The sequence below is a fragment of the Marmota monax genome, unplaced genomic scaffold (assembly GCF_021218885.2).
Source record: "Marmota monax isolate L192 unplaced genomic scaffold, Marmota_monax_Labrador192_F-V1.1 WCK01_AAM20220418_F8-fsc00034, whole genome shotgun sequence".
NCBI classification, from domain to species: domain Eukaryota; kingdom Metazoa; phylum Chordata; class Mammalia; order Rodentia; family Sciuridae; genus Marmota; species Marmota monax.
In genome coordinates, this window is record NW_026693934.1 from 1,939,511 (window position 1) to 1,955,817 (window position 16,307).

The 16,307-nt window shown below is 30.9% G+C and overlaps 1 protein-coding gene across 1 annotated transcript in view; it reads left to right on the top strand.

Annotated features, from left to right (window-relative positions):
• The window catches only part of Lrp1b (LDL receptor related protein 1B), a 1,856,415-nt gene that overhangs the window by 294,198 nt on the left and 1,545,910 nt on the right, over positions 1-16,307 (top strand). The gene's annotated exons all lie outside the window — the stretch shown is intronic.

The following is a 16,307-nucleotide window of genomic DNA, read 5'->3' on the forward strand; positions in this document are numbered from 1 at the left end:
GCATATCTCTCTTCAAATTTTTTTCCCTCTGATTTGAGGAACTGAAGGAAGATGCCAAGAAAAACATCTTCATCATATTGTTAATAAGTAACTGTATTTAAAGTCAAAACAATAGAATAATATATGGTTTAACATCAGAAACAATAACAAGGTTGTTATACATAAATTTGTAACATGAATGGTTTTTACTTAGAAATCTCTGGAATTAGTAGTGGTACTAAAAAAAGAGAAAAAAATCACTGTCTAATTTAAATTTTATATATATATGTATATGTGTATATATATATATATATATATATATATATATATATATATATATATATATATATATATATATAGTAGGCTTTGAATAATCATTTCAGCCAGGCTTCATCTCTTAATCCCAAATTAAATCTCTTTATCCCAAATTTTAAAAGCATGTTAAAATGAATATTTTAAAATTGAATTAAGAAACATTGTCATAATTTTTAAAGTCAACTTTACTAAGGTATGATTTATATTGCCAGAATATTTTGAATATATAAAGCAGTAGATGTGTTTTAATCCTTGAATTTGCAAATTAGTTCTTTGAAATAAAAAAGTAAACAAATTAGAAAATAGTTAGATAAATAAAGTAGAAGTAAGTTGTTCAAACACAAGATAAGTGTATTAAGTATGAATTTAATGTATTTTAAGGAAACTAAAATTCTCTACAGAAAATTTTGATAGAAAAAGTCAAATCTTTCATAATTATTCAGTGTATATGTATATACAGCACTGTATTTAAAATATATTAGCACTGGGAAGACTTTAGAGATGCCCTTGGCTGATGTTCACTTTTTTTTTAATAACTTTATTTTGTTTCTTCCCAGTTCTGTAATTATGTGCTTACAACACATAGCATGTATTCTGAACTAGGTGATTGGTTGGGTTATTGTAGAAATGAGGCAAGGAAAAGACCCCAGGTTATTAGAACTCTGGATGTCCCCTGGAACTGGCGCTTTTTCTTGAATTAAAATTTCTGTTGCATATATTTCTTGAGTACCCAACTTAGGTTTGTAGAAATTTGCAAGGTTAAAATTTTCATCAGAGAAGGAACACTTACAGTTTAACATATCAATTAAGTATATAATTTGAATTTAAGTAAACATTACATAAGCCAAGAGAAATGTGACTTTTGGTTTAAAATGTGGATTTTTATTCTCCCTTTCACACCTTCACCCAATATTTTTCTGCCATTGACAGTAGTGTCATTTTCATTCTGTTTATTATAGGTCATTTGCATAAATTTGCAAACATTTGGCCCAACCCCAAAATCTCTCAAAATGAAATAATTTTCTTTATATCTTTGGAACTATAGAGAATATTTAAAATCAAATTGATGAAAGTTTTTAATAATTAGTTTGGGCATAAGCAAGGTCTCACACATGCATTGAAAATAGTTTTATTGAAAACTTTCTTTTAAATAGTATGAACTAAGTCAAAAAGTAAGATCTAAATATCTCTCAATCAAGTTCCTTCTTTATATCAGTAGCAGAAGGACAAAAAAAGACTGCTATACTCAAGTGTGTACCTTGTCAGAGAAACAGAGCAGTGGAATGCAGCTTCTGATAAATCACCTTTTCAATTTTTTTCCTTGTAATTCTTATTTATGTTACTTACACACTCTTAAGAACAGCAACAACAATAAAGTGTTTTTCTTACTTGAGTTAATTCAAGTACATGTGGGAAAAGAGAAAACAAAATCTCGTATTTGCTGCTAGAACTTACAGATACTCAGGAACAATTAGAAAGTCAGATTTGATAGAAACACAGGAATGTCTAAACACCCTATTAACTCAGGTAATAGAAAGCAGTTGGGTGACAAAAGTGTCATTAAATATCTAATAGGAGTAATAATAATACTAGCTAACATATATTGCCTATTTGATTTGCCAGGTAGTAATATTTTATACTTTATATACATATTTCATCAGTTTGAAAAATTTTTATAAGTTTCCAACTAAAATTTCCCCTGACATAGCTGAACCAAAATGATACAGCTAGTAAATAACTGACTCATGCTCATTTGATCCCAACTCTACATTTATTATTTGTTTTGTTGGTTTTGTTTCAATCTCATAGCTTCTGTTCTAGTTTACAACTTTTAAAGTCTCTCTTTAGTATTCTGGTTAACTCCTTATTTTCCCACAGCAGGGAGTGTACTAGAGAGTGGGAATTACTTTCTGTCATCCTTATTTGTTAGGTTTCGAATTAGACCACATCTCTATCTTAGGTCATATGCCTCCCTGTTCCACTCACCTTTAACTACAGTGAAGGCATCATGTGAAAAATGTGACAACACCTTATTGAGATGCAGGTAGAAATCAAGAGAAGGTGGGAGTTCATTAAAGTATGCCATGATTTTAACAGATATCCTGTGTCTGAGCTCTTGGGAATATTAGATATTCAATATTTTTTCCCAATATTTACAGTAACACCAATTTCCATAACAACTGTTCCACACCTCTTCAGTTTCTTATGTAATATTTTATTGAGTAAAATTTTAGTTAGATTGTATATAGTGATATTTAGTGTATTTTCATTGCACATCAAGAAATTGAAATGTATTTTTATCTAATTTTTTTAATTTCTAAGGTGAATTACCACATTGCTATCATTTAAATGAGACAGAAATGTGTTTCCTCAGTAGTTTCTAATCATTTTTATCATGATTAATTAAAATGTTTGTTGAAGAATGTCTAAAATAGATAATATTTACATAATTGTGTTTATAGTTCCACATCAAAGAAGTGATAAATGTCCTTGGGAAACAAGAATATAAATATATATAATGAATAATAATTAATAAGTTAGATAATTAAAGACATAATGAGATATTTTGTTAACTTACTGATTTTTAATTTGCAATAATTAAAATTAATTTAGTCTTTTTAAATATAGATTATGGTTTGGGGAGTTCATAAATTTAACAAATATATGTAACATGGCACTTATAAATTTTTTATTTAATCTTTATTATTTAAATGTTAGATTTTCTTATGTCTCATTAGGTATTTTTTAAATATATTTTAAAGTAATTAAACATTTAAAGTACTTCAGAGATTATATTTAATCATAGTGGAAGATACTCACTTTTATCATATAGAAGTTAGGCATTATTAATAGGTAATATAAATCAAAGCATAGAATCTTCAAAAATTTGCTTTTGCTCTCATATTTGCTCTCATACATTATTATCTTCCCAGTCATCTGCTAATAATCCCTCAAAAGATAACTATTGTGGAATCCAACTCCCATTTTGTTTTATAATCACATCCATAGTGCTTGCTGTTCTTTCCTCTGCTGAACACAGATTTTGTCATTTGCTGATTGGTACTTGACAACAAGCCAATGGATTTCTAAACTATACCCATTTATTCCTCAATCACCGAGAAGAACATGTAATTCACAAGTCACTTCCAAATTTGGCTTATTTTAATTAAAAAAAAGCCCAATTTTTTATGGTATTCAGATGATTTTAGGAATGAATTTTTTTTTCTTACAACTTGCTGAACTCTGAATGGAAAAAAAACAAACAAACATAAATGTTGAAATCAAAAGAGGATCCAAATCCTACACTTTAAAAGATTGAACTGACTAGAAGTTTTTGGCACATAGTGTTATATGTAACTGAAAAAAAGAAAGTCTTCATTACTCAGAATGAAGAGAACTTTGATGTTACATTTGCATGTATACATATATAAAATATATTTTTACATATCTTTAAGGATTCATAAATATATTTATCACATAAAAATGTAGATGTATGAATAGATCATTACAGATTTATAATTCATAAAGATAAACAGCATATGTACACGTGTACTTTTTAATCAGTACTTTGTGCCTCTGTGTGTGCATGCATGATTTTAAGGAAAGTATGATCGATATTACAAAGAAATCTAGCTTTAAGATATGCCAAAAGTTGCTATAACTCATTACTCTGAATGAGATTTCATTTTAAGTATGTTAATTGTAATGTAATAGAAGTTTCACAATATCAAATAAAAAAAAAAAAACACTTCTTTAATTATTTAGTCTTCTATCAGAGTTGATGCCCAAACAAGATCTGAATATTGTCTGTATTTCAGTCCCTCTGTTGCATGGGTCTTTTTCATTGTCAACTCTCTTGTGATCCCTGAGTAGCACTTCTCCTTTGTGAGATTATGCACCTGATGCTACAGATATTACCTAGGGCTTTACAATGGCCTTATACTGGAGGCTTGGTGGCAGAGCTAGGGGCCAAGCTTTCCCCAAACAGGGGAAGTATTTTGAGTGCTCCTCCCTTAAAAAAAAAAAAAAGAAAAAAGAAAAACATTAAAAGGTGTTTTTTGTTTATTTGTTTTTTGATACAGAGATTAAATCCAGGGGTGCTTAACCACTGGGTCATATTCCCAGCCCTTTTATATTTTATTTTGTGACATGATCTCATTGAGTTGCTTAGGTCCTCTCTAAGTTTCTGAGGCTGGCTTTGAACTTGTGATCCTCCTGCCTCAGCCTCCTGAACCACTGAGATTACAGGCCTGTGCCACTGGGCCCAGCTCATAGAGAAATACATGTTCAACATTTTTGGAAAATTCTACTGAAGATTTCTTTGGCAAGTAAAGGACAAGGGTATTCCCACATATTGGACAGCTATACATATACTGCAAGATCATTTTGGAGGATTATTCAACAAAAGAACTTAAAACTATGCATTGGCATTGAAAGCTACCTCAGGGGAGCTCTGAAATTATCTTCCTGACAACGATTCGGCACTTTAAGAATATAGACTAAGAGTGAAGTAACATCTTATTTAAAACTTAACTTTCCTCAAAAACAACAACAAAAAAAATCATTGATGTGATGGACATGAAGATATTACTGCATGGGATTTCTTCATCTCCCATCATTTCCATTCCTTAAATTTAAATATCATTGAAAATGGTCAAAAAAATGTGAAGAAAATATTTGGGTTCAAATATTTAAAATGTGAATATCTATGGACTGTCAAAGATGAAACATAGTAAGTTTAGGGTGTGAGAGAAAAGCATATTTGTAACATAAATTTTGATAATATATTTGAATGGAAATTAGTGTAATTACAAAAAATTCTACAAATAATTCTTTTGAGAAATATCAATTTTACTCAAGTAGTAATTCATTTTAAAAATCAGACAAGTGGCCAAAATTTACTACAGAATTTTTATAACTTTTAATTTTTGAACATTTAGTTCCCATTTTTTTAAAAACTTTTCAAGAATATAAAAAAATCACATAATGGTTATTATATCCTCCTTAAATTTATTACACATAACTATAATTATCAATATGAAGGTGTATCAGTAATTTTTGAGTATAAAGGATAATACACTGAGTAATATATTTATCATTCTCTTGGAAAAATCTTCATAATTTTATTCATTTTTCTGTATAGAAAAGTGCAGGAATATGGAAAAATAAAATAGCAATCACTTATGTACTGAAATGGTAAATATTAGACTTGACAATTTTCTATTTTGTGTATTCTTTATTTTTATTTTAATTAAATATATTGTATGCAATTAAAATATTTCCTACTGAATATAATAACATTTCAATTTTCATAGTATGGTATCATACTATTAGTATGTGTTTTGTTATATTAAAATATACTGTTTTTCAGAAATTTCTTAATTATAGAAAAATGAAAAAACATTTCATGAGAGAAAATATGTATACTTATGTCTCTTCCTTATAACATTATGAAGCTTAATTTATATTATTTTAGTCCCCCATGACTGACTTTTCTAATTTCCTATTAACATTAAAATTTTACATTAAACCTTTTCTTTTGATAAAGTAATAATTACTTTCATTAGAACTCATTTAAATTCCCATGACATGTGTCTTCTGTAGAAAAAGTACTTAATTATCTGTGTTACTTAGAGTTATGTTTAGGAAATCCATTGACCTTTTTTTCATATTTCACAATTACCCAAATAACACAAGCCCGCCTACCTAGGACATCTCTGTCCTGTCACATCAACTAAAAAAGATACATTACTCACTTTATCATTTGGGGTTTGATTATGTGTCTACAAAAGGGCAATCAGTCTGTGAACACCAATGTCTTTTTTATATTTCCCCATAGAGTATTTGTTTGATGAAGGAGATGAAATTAAAAGAGATGGAGCTGGTCATGGTGTTACATACCTGTAATCCCAGAGACTCAGGTAGCTAAGGCATGAGGATTGCAAATGCCCAGTCTGGGCAATTTAGCAAGACCCTGTCTCAAAATACAAAATAAAGATTAGAAGGGTTGGAGATGTAGCTCAGTGGTAGGGTACCCCTTGTTTCAATAACCAGTACTGCAAAAGTGAAAAGTTAATTACTCCACATTTAAATTTGGACAATGCTAAGAAAAGAGATCCTTGATAAAACTATAAAGGGTGGACCATCACTCTTTAACTCTTAATAGTCAATGTCTCCATCTGTGATATTTGTACATGATTGTTCCCATCACCATAAATGCCTCTGTTTATCTTTATTTACAAAATTATAGATAAATGATTGGCCATATTTACTTCTCCAAGGATAGTCATTACCTGTATAGAGCCGAGACTCAATCACATGGGAGTGTGGCTATTATTAGAAAGGAAAATTTTTGGAAGGAAGTATCAAGGCCTATTTTGGAACTATAAATCTGATGCCACATGCTAATAAGTTTATGTGGGGTAGGTACTAGCAGTGTGTATATGATTTGCAAGTAGCATCTGTAGTGCATGTGCAAGTGTGTGGGGATGAACCATTTCCATTTAGTTCCTTTAGGTAAGTGCTGATAGACGCACTCCAAATGTCCAAGTCATTGCTCGAAAAATGCAGGTAAATGCCAGCCTGACAAAAATTCCTTCAATGATTATGAGAGCAAGCTTTTTGTTACTGATATGTATATTTGTATATTAATCTTGCCAGTTAAGTGGTATTTTAAAAGCCATTTAACTTTCTAAATTGTCTTATCTAATGTAGATGCAAGTATATATTTCAGTGAATATTAAATAAACTACACACATTGTTTAATTTAGTATGTGATGCATAAAGAACATTAATACTATTTATGGTATTTATTTTTATCTCCCACACCAAAAATTATTTTCAAAATCTGCCAACTTAAAATAATGAAGAGTAAGAAGTTTGACTTGTTATGAAAAGCATATTGAAATACTGATTAGAGATTGGGTTTGTTGCTTAGTGGTAGAGCACTCACATTCTCAAAAATGTCAAAAACAAAAACAAAAACTGCATTCAAACTCTATAATCAAGCAAAACAAACTGAGTATTCAACCTAATTTCTATCTTACTAAATCTAAGCTATATGAGTTACTTGATGTTCCCCTGATGCATCATCCTGCCCATTTGTGATCTTCCTATTTTGTTTAGCATGCTATTTTCCACCTAGCCAGTGTGGTAAACTCATATTATTTTATTATATTGCTTTAAAAAGACCTTTTCTGATGCTTCCCTGAGGCATGCATCCATTACTTATAGTTGGTAGTATAATTTGCCAACTCACCTTGTCTAAGGAACAATAGGGCTGTTTATCACATAGTCTAATAAAATGTCTGGAGAATAGTATGGTAGGGTGGGATTGACTTCAGGGAAGTCCAAGAATATTATCCAAGACCCACATGCAGAACATCTTTCCACTCAACCATTCCTTTGTTGGTCATCGTCTTCTGGCTTAGTTTCAGTATTCTCGAGATGGCTATGGCTGCCCCAGACTTGAACTGCTCACTATCAAGAGTCCTGCAGGAGAGTTTTTCCTTCATAAGTCTGCTTGGAGTAGAAAGGAAAACTTTCCCTGGGAGAGTCCTAATAGATGCCCTGCCTGTATTGTCACTAATCTATACTGAACCACATGTCCATGATTTAGTTGCAAGAGATTGGGAAAGCAAGCATGCCGCCTTCCCTGCCTCCATAACAAGAAGTGGGGTTTTCAATACTGTTAAATGTTGTTATTATGTAATAATACCTTTGACACATCTCCTCTCCATCTCAACTCCTAATTCCAGGTCTGTCAAAGTATATTTCCTCTATTTTGATCCTCTTCCAAAAAAAAAAAAAAAAAAAAAAAAAAAAAACATGAGCACAATTGCATTACTAACTACATCACATTAATGTGAATGTTTAGAATTTTGTGGACTTCTCTATTAAAACATCAGCAACTTGTGGGAAGAGAACCTATTGTTTTCATCATTATATATTGCTTTAAAGCTAATAAGTGTTTAAAACCCTTTAAATAAGTTTAAAAACTGTTAAAATAGATAAAAAGAAATTTATGATTGAATTAAATATTTTAAAATCAAAATAAGAACTTGCGATAAGTAAAATTGTAATGGTTATAAAACAGCATAATGGATAAGAGATATTGCATCATCCCTGAAGGAGCCAAAACCTAACCATCTGCTTCACATCTCACTAAGTCTAGAGATGAGAAAAAAGATGTGAATTTGCTACCCCTGGGAGATTGGATGAGGATCATATAGGATTTAGAGAATAGAACTTGCAGGGAAATGTCAATAATTTAGGTTTCCTTTTTGCAAAGAAGACACATCAAAATTTTACCCTTCCTTAACAATGTAGTGTAGATGAAATAATGATGAATCTTTTAAATGGAATTTTGAGAAAGGGCAGGTAAAAAAAGAACTAGAATATTTTTACAGGAATTTTGGAAAAGAACACTACGAAGTGTTAATTCAATGATAAAAACTATAGTTAATCATGTTGAATGTATTAACTTATTTTACCAAACATATATATTTGCCTCTTGCTAAAAAAGAAATGAACTCTTTACTCAGGGATGTGTGTGTGTGTGTGTGTGTGTGTGTGTGTGTGTGTGTGTGAGTCTGTCTTGGTAAACAAGCAGTTCCAAATAGTTCCATGCTGTGTGTTTTATGATTTTCCATATCTCTGCCTAGAAAAAAACAATAGAAATACACAAGTGTTTAAATAATCAAAGAAAAAAACTGACTTTCTCCTTGAAAATTAAATGTCAAATTGGATTTGAAATGTTTACAGAGGTGCTTTTCATTTGTCCATTATGATAGTAATGATAAATGAGAAAAGCTCTTTCAGGGAATAAAGTATTTCTTCAAATTTTCAATTTAGTCTTAGTTTTATGTAAGATGGTTTTGTAAGTATGAATTACCATTAGTAGCTCCAAAAACATTTTGTGCTTAATAAGGCTTAGAATGAGTAATTTGGTAATAGCCAATATAAAGTGTATATATATATATATATATATATAAATAATTACATTTTTGGCATGAATATTGTCAATTTTTTCCTCATCTTCCAAGTATAAAAATACATTCACAATGCACACACATACACACACATACAAACTTCACAACTCATTTATTACTCAAATAGGTCAGTTATTTGAACACTTATCATTTTTTATAAAATTCTACAATGAGTTTCTAGTTATTATTGTTGACTTTAGTCAGTATATTTTTGCTGACTCTTGACATCAAGAAGAAGAGAAGGTCTTTTACTTTAGTGTTGATACTAAGGAAGAGTGACTTAAGAGAAAAAAGGCCTTTAAATTCTTTGTGGAATAGCTGGAAATTTTCTTACTTCTGACTCATTTAATGAGATTTACATGTGTTATATCTTGGCTTGGACATGAACATGTGCACCTAATTTTTTGTTTTCATTTTGTTGTTGGTGTAACAAAACACCACAGATTAAGTGGCTCAGAGCAATATAAGTTTATAATATTTTTTTAATTCTGGTGGTCAGAAGCCTAAAGAGTGTCCTCATGGACGAGCTCTTTTGGTGGCTCTGGGTGAACATTCTTTTCCTTTTCTTTCCAAGTTTCTTAGATCTGCCTGCATCCCTTGCCTCTAGGTCCTCTCTTCAGTTGCTACAACCTTTGTTTCCAGGGCATGTCCAAGTCTAATCCTCTCTGACCTCCCTTTTAGAAGAAACTTTTGGATACAGCACAGGCTAATCTCCCACATCAAAATCTGCTCTTTATCTCATCTGCAGTGTTCCTGCAAATGAGAATCAGGATGTGGACTTTTGGGGGATGCCATAACTCAGCCCACCATGTTACTATTATTCAATTCTATTCAATTTCAAATCTTATATAATTTTATCTCTATCCATTTTAGTTTTTAGTATGACCAAACTTTAGGTGAAAATGCATGCCAATTTAAAAATATAAGAACATGTGTACATATTGTGTGAGTATATATACAAAAATGTCTAAACAGTAATTAAGTTTCTAAATTATCAATAATGTCCCAACATGACAATAAGAATTACTGATGAAAAATCATAATATAGTATCAAAATATGGATAGTCTTCATTATGTAATGCCCTTGTAATTTACAACTGCACATATTTTTCAGGATGGAGTTAGCAAAGATAAACAATAGCAAACATTATAATCTTCATAAGAAGGTTTATTTTTTTAATCAACCACCCATTTTAGAAAGTAATGCATGTCCTTGGGGTGGGAAAGGTCAAAATTCAACCATTTTTAATTTACCTTCCCCCACCGCAACTACCACAAATATGCAGAATCCAAATCTAACATAAATGGTGAGTTATATTTTATCTTACTCTTAAAATTATGTTATTCCTAAAGGAATTATTTTTTTTAAAAAACTACCATTAACATATTCAGCTAAGTTACCATTGCATACTAGCTATTGTAAAATCTAATTTTCAGTATAATCTTTAAGAGCCCCAAGAGGATAACATTGAACCACTCTCATGTTTGATTTTTAGTTTTCATGAATGCTTTAATTTTATATAGTATAATTTTTACTATTCAGTGTATTTTATTTGAACCATGGGAGAATTTAGTTTTATTTTAATGATCAGCAAAAAAGCTATATATCATTTTGAAAATAAAATAGAGAATATAGAATTATTTGGTTGTTCTTTTTCTCCATATTTGCAAAAATGGTATAGAATTATACATAGAAAACTTAAGTTTTTCTATTGAGAATTTCCTTTTAATATACTTTTGGTTGATATATAATTATACATATTTACAAGGTGGAGTGTGATGTTTTAATTCTTACATACAATGTATAATGAGCCAATCAAGGTAATTAGCATATTGATCACCTTAAACTTTTATCATTTCTATATAGGAAAAGCATTTGTAATCCTCACTTTTAGCATTTTTAAATGCATTATTATTAACTATATTCATCCTACTGTGCAATAGAATACCATAACTGTTTTCTTCTGACTGTAACATTATATCTGTTGATCAAATTTTCCCTCTACCACCTGACTCCCACTTAATTAACCTCTGGGAACCACCATTCCATACTCAACTTCCATTAGATCAGATTTTCTAGATTATATATGTAAGTAATATCATGCATTGTTTTTCTGTGCCTGGTTTATTTCAGTTAACATAAATGCCCTCCAGGTCCACTTATTTTATTATAAGTGAAAATACTAAATCTTTTCCAGGGTTGAGTAGCATTCCATTGTGTTTGTGTGTGTGTGTGTGTGTATGTGTGTGTGTGTGTGTGTGTCTTTTTCCATTCATCTAGCGAAAGATATTTAGATTGGTTATATATCTTGGCTATCATAAATAGTGCTGCAGTAAACACTGGAGTGTAGATGTGTCTATGACCTATTTAGCACAAATATAAAATTGAAGACAATGTTCCCTGCCCTGTAGGAGCTCACCACTCCAGAAGTACAATACATACAGCAATGGAAAATTGAAGCTGTATGGTGTACTGAGAAGAGTTACACAAAATTAAGATAGACACACAAAAAATGAGGAATTTTCTATTAATGGAGGTCAAGTGTCACCAGACATTAGTGAATAGCTAGAATTTTTATAGATGGGAAAGGACATTCCAAGCTAAGGAATGGGAGAATAATGACATATAAGCAATAAAGAAAGGAAAGTGAGTAAAGCAACAAGGAGAGTTAAACATGTATACTGAATGATGCATTGACAAGAATATTAATGTTAATAACTTTATTAAGACAAAATAAATGGATTTCTTGGAATTTATTCTTCATCTACATGTGCACATGTTTTTTTTTTTTTTTTCTGGAATAGGAAAGTATAAAGGAAAGGAATTAAGGTACCTTATGAAACTTGATAACTAGAAATATTCCTTTAACTTTACATGAGCTTTATCAAAATAGGAAGCTTAATATTTTCTTTAACACTTTACAAAAATTTTATTATCTTGGCAAATGAGTTAATTGCCTGTTATATTAGACAAAAAGAAGAATAACCATGTTTCTCTTAGCAATGATGAATAATATATTACTCACATTATTGTTAACTCTTTTATATTTTAGTAACAAGATATAAAGATAATAAATATTGTCAAGTTAACTAAATGCTGAAAGCATAAGTCAAATCACGTCCTTAATAGTTCACTTGTTCTTAATGTTGTACCAATTATTTAACTTCCTATTCTTAAACATATTTTTAACATCATTAATCTGAGTCCCTAGGAATTTATTTGTTGAATGCATATGAATCCCTCCTTTATGTTTAATTTGTAAATAGTTAGCAGGATGCATCACTTTTATTTCCTTTAAATTTGCTTAAAGTGTCCTATTATGATTCAATAGACTTATAATTAATTTATTGGCAAACTATCATTCCCAGTAGAAATAACAAAAAGTCAACTTTTGAAAGAATTGATATAAAATTATTAGAATTAATTATGGTGAAATATTCAAGGATATGGAAGACATAGTTATTTAATGAATGCCTATTGAAAGATGCTTCAAAGTTTGATAGTTACTTTTTTTCAAAAAGAGCCAAATGAATAGTTCATTCTTATATTAAAAAGAGAAAATATGAATTAGCTACTAGGTGGCAATTTATATATACAAAATCTTTCAGTTATGACCATGTATGTTAAACTTACAAAATATTCATTGTAAATTATGATTAAAAATAATTAGATGTTTTAATAAAAGTATAGAAAGATTAGCAATACTAAGCTTTTCCTTTGCCAGAATGAATCCAAACTCAATAAACTCCATAGGCTATGGTTGTCCCAATCTTTTCCTGTTTTTGATTGCAAGAGCCTATTATAAGAGATAAACATGGTACTAGCCTTGATTTTCTTCCTCAGGGATGTAAGTAAAACTTCACATTCTCATAAGCTTCTTGTTTTAATTACAGTGTAAAAACACTGTGTTTCATATAATAGGAAGACATTTAAAATGAGATTAGTTTTACTATCTCAAAAATGTGGGTTGAAGCATTAAATAGGATAAATGAAAAACACACATACATCCTACATGTTTTGCTTTTGACTCAAAGAACTCAATCCAGTGAATATATTTTTAAATAAGCATCTCACAGTAGCAAAAAATTTGCTCATTTCAAACTATAAGCAATGCTTTTTAAAACTGACCTTGAAATGGAATATCTGTTTGAAAAGTAAACAGATGTGTTATAGTAAGCTCTTCTCAACCGTTATTTCCTAAAGGGATAAATAAAACTGTCCCCCAAACTGCAACAATGCAAATTGTTTTTAAAGATTGAAGCTTGCTTAGCAAGCTGATAATACAGGCTCATTAGGTAAATTGCCTTAAGTGTACCTTACTCCTATAACAAAAACAAAGTTACTTTTAGATTACAATGACTTTATTTATATGTCTAAGTATGGGGAGTACATATTGATAATGATGGCTTGCAAATTTTCCCAAAGGATTTTTCCTGAGGATTGTTTTGTATCTATGGCTCAACTTAGGTTAACATATAGATATTCAATCAAAATAAGATGAGCACTTAATTGTCAAATTGTCAATGATAGCTGTATATTCATTACTATTAGAAGGTAATCCTTGGGGCTGGGGTTGTGGCTGAGGGGTGGAGTGCTTGTCTAGCAAGTGTGAGGCACTGGATTTGATTCTCAGCACTGTGTATAAATAAATAAAATAAAGGTCCATTGACAACTAAAAAAAAAGAAATTAAAAAAATTAAAAAGAAACCAATCCTCTCACAGTTCCTAGTAGATTCCTAATACCACTTCTATAAGAAGTGTTTGAAATTTTACCACCCTTTCCAATTCTTTGGTCCTCATGTCAGAAATTAATTTTGTATCTTGGTTCCTTTAGAAAATATAATCAGAGAAAATATCTTAGTTTTTTCCTAATGATTTTTCCACCATTTCATTTTTCTTTTCTTTCATCTTCGGAGCAAATGCTCTTATGTTCTTGTTTAGGTTTGTATTGCATCAACAAGAGTACTCGGACAAACCCTTCCATTTCCATCTCCTTCTCAGGCCTCTTGATTCTCTCCAGAGGCACCTTTCTTTCAGCATGCACATCTACTCTGTCTGATCAGAATTCACTACACTTGAACTTTGCTATTAGTGATACCTTCCCTGATTCAGTTCTTGAAATTGCATGGGGCATTAGTAAATGTCCTTTCCCCTTGCTCTTCATTCTTTAATTATGCATGAACTTTTTCTCACCTACTCTTACTTTTGGATTTTTTCTCTTGACAATCTAGTCATCCTCCTCACATGTCTTTGTCCTCACTTTAACTTCATCTAACTTTAATTCCTATAGCTTACATTTTTTTCAGCCCCCAGTTCTATTTCCAGTTTTGATCATTCTCCTGAATTTTAAACTTAAATACTTCACTGTATAATCCCTTATGGATATCTCCAAAGCATCCCCAATTTGGTACATTTAAAAAGAGATTGAAATTCTAACATTTGGGTTCAGAACGCCAAATTCAGGATTCTGACATTTAATGAGACAGGGTACATGATATTTGACTTCGGTTTACTCATAAAATACAATATTAACTTTCCACTCCACCAACATATTTATACACTCAACATCTCTACTCACCTAGATTATTCCAGTAACACCCTAGTTGATTTCCCTACCTCCACCTTTACTTCAATACACTCTGCTCTCAAAACAGTAGCCAAAGCGATCCTTTGAAGCAGTAAATCAGACTGTGTCATTCTGCTCAGAATCTTCCAGTTGTCTCCATGTTGATTTTTAAGTAACCAAGTCTTCATCTACAGCCCCAACCCCATACTTTCTCATCTTGCCTCTTCCTAAATTCTCTTTTTCTCCCACCACACTGACCTCTTTAAAGTCTTTTCTATTTTCTGGGCAAATTGTTGTGTTGATCCTTAGCCCGTGATCTTTAACACATGGTCTTATACTCAAATGGATATCACTCTGACACTTTATAAGCCTCTATTATCACTATGATATATTCTCTGAAACATATTCTCTGGCCATCTTGTGTAAATTGTGCTTAAGGACTGATCTGCGTCTTTTAATCTCCATCTTCCATTTACTTTTCTCCATAGAGTTTATCTTCCAATATAATATACAGTTGACTCATTTATTTTGTTTTGCTTTTGCCCCACTGTAATAAAAGCTCCATAACAGCAGGAATTCTGCCTATTATTTTTCGTTATGTTTCTCAATGCTAAAAAATAATAGAAGTTCAATAATATTTGTGGCATAAATAAATGAGCAAATGAAGATATGGAGGTAGAAGTGCTTCTTGATAGCTATCACTGTAAAATATTATTCCTGTTATGATTCCTTCTATTATCTTTCCATTTCACACCATGATATCACTCAGATCCTTGTGTACATACCATTGCAGTCTTTGTGTTTTCCTCTCTGTATGTTCTATCCTGGTTTCGAGACACCATCTAATCATTTTTAAGGCTATTTACTTGGAGAACTCCTTAAGCCTTTTAAACATTTTTACCAATTGTTAACTCTTACATTACATCATCTGGAACAAACTCTTTAGCTGAGTCCTCAACTATGTAGCCCAATCATCTTGAACTCTTCTCTAGTTATCTATAGATATCTACTTATATCTGTAGATGAAAGATTCTTTTCTGTGTGTCTTTTTGTGATATATTTATTGAAAGTCAGGCTCTTCGGGTATGGGAGACAGAAGAGTTTGACAAAAGATCTAACATATTATGTTAAAACTAAGACAATATTTAGTATGATACATTATTATTTTGTATATTGCTAGAGAAAATGTCAATTAAGCCATGGCCTAATCTTTCTAATCACTTCGAATTAAAAAAATATATTTAGTGCTCTTGGGGATTGAACCTATGGGGATTTACCACTTGCCTACCTGTCTGGACCATTCTATTTTTAATTTGGGGGTGATCTCACAAAGTTGTTCAGGCTGGCCTTGAACTTGCAATCCCCCTGCCTCAGCCACCCCTTAGTATGCCCAGCTTTTTGTCACTTAAAATGTTTCTTTGCTACTTATTGATAGGCTCACATAGACCTATTTAAT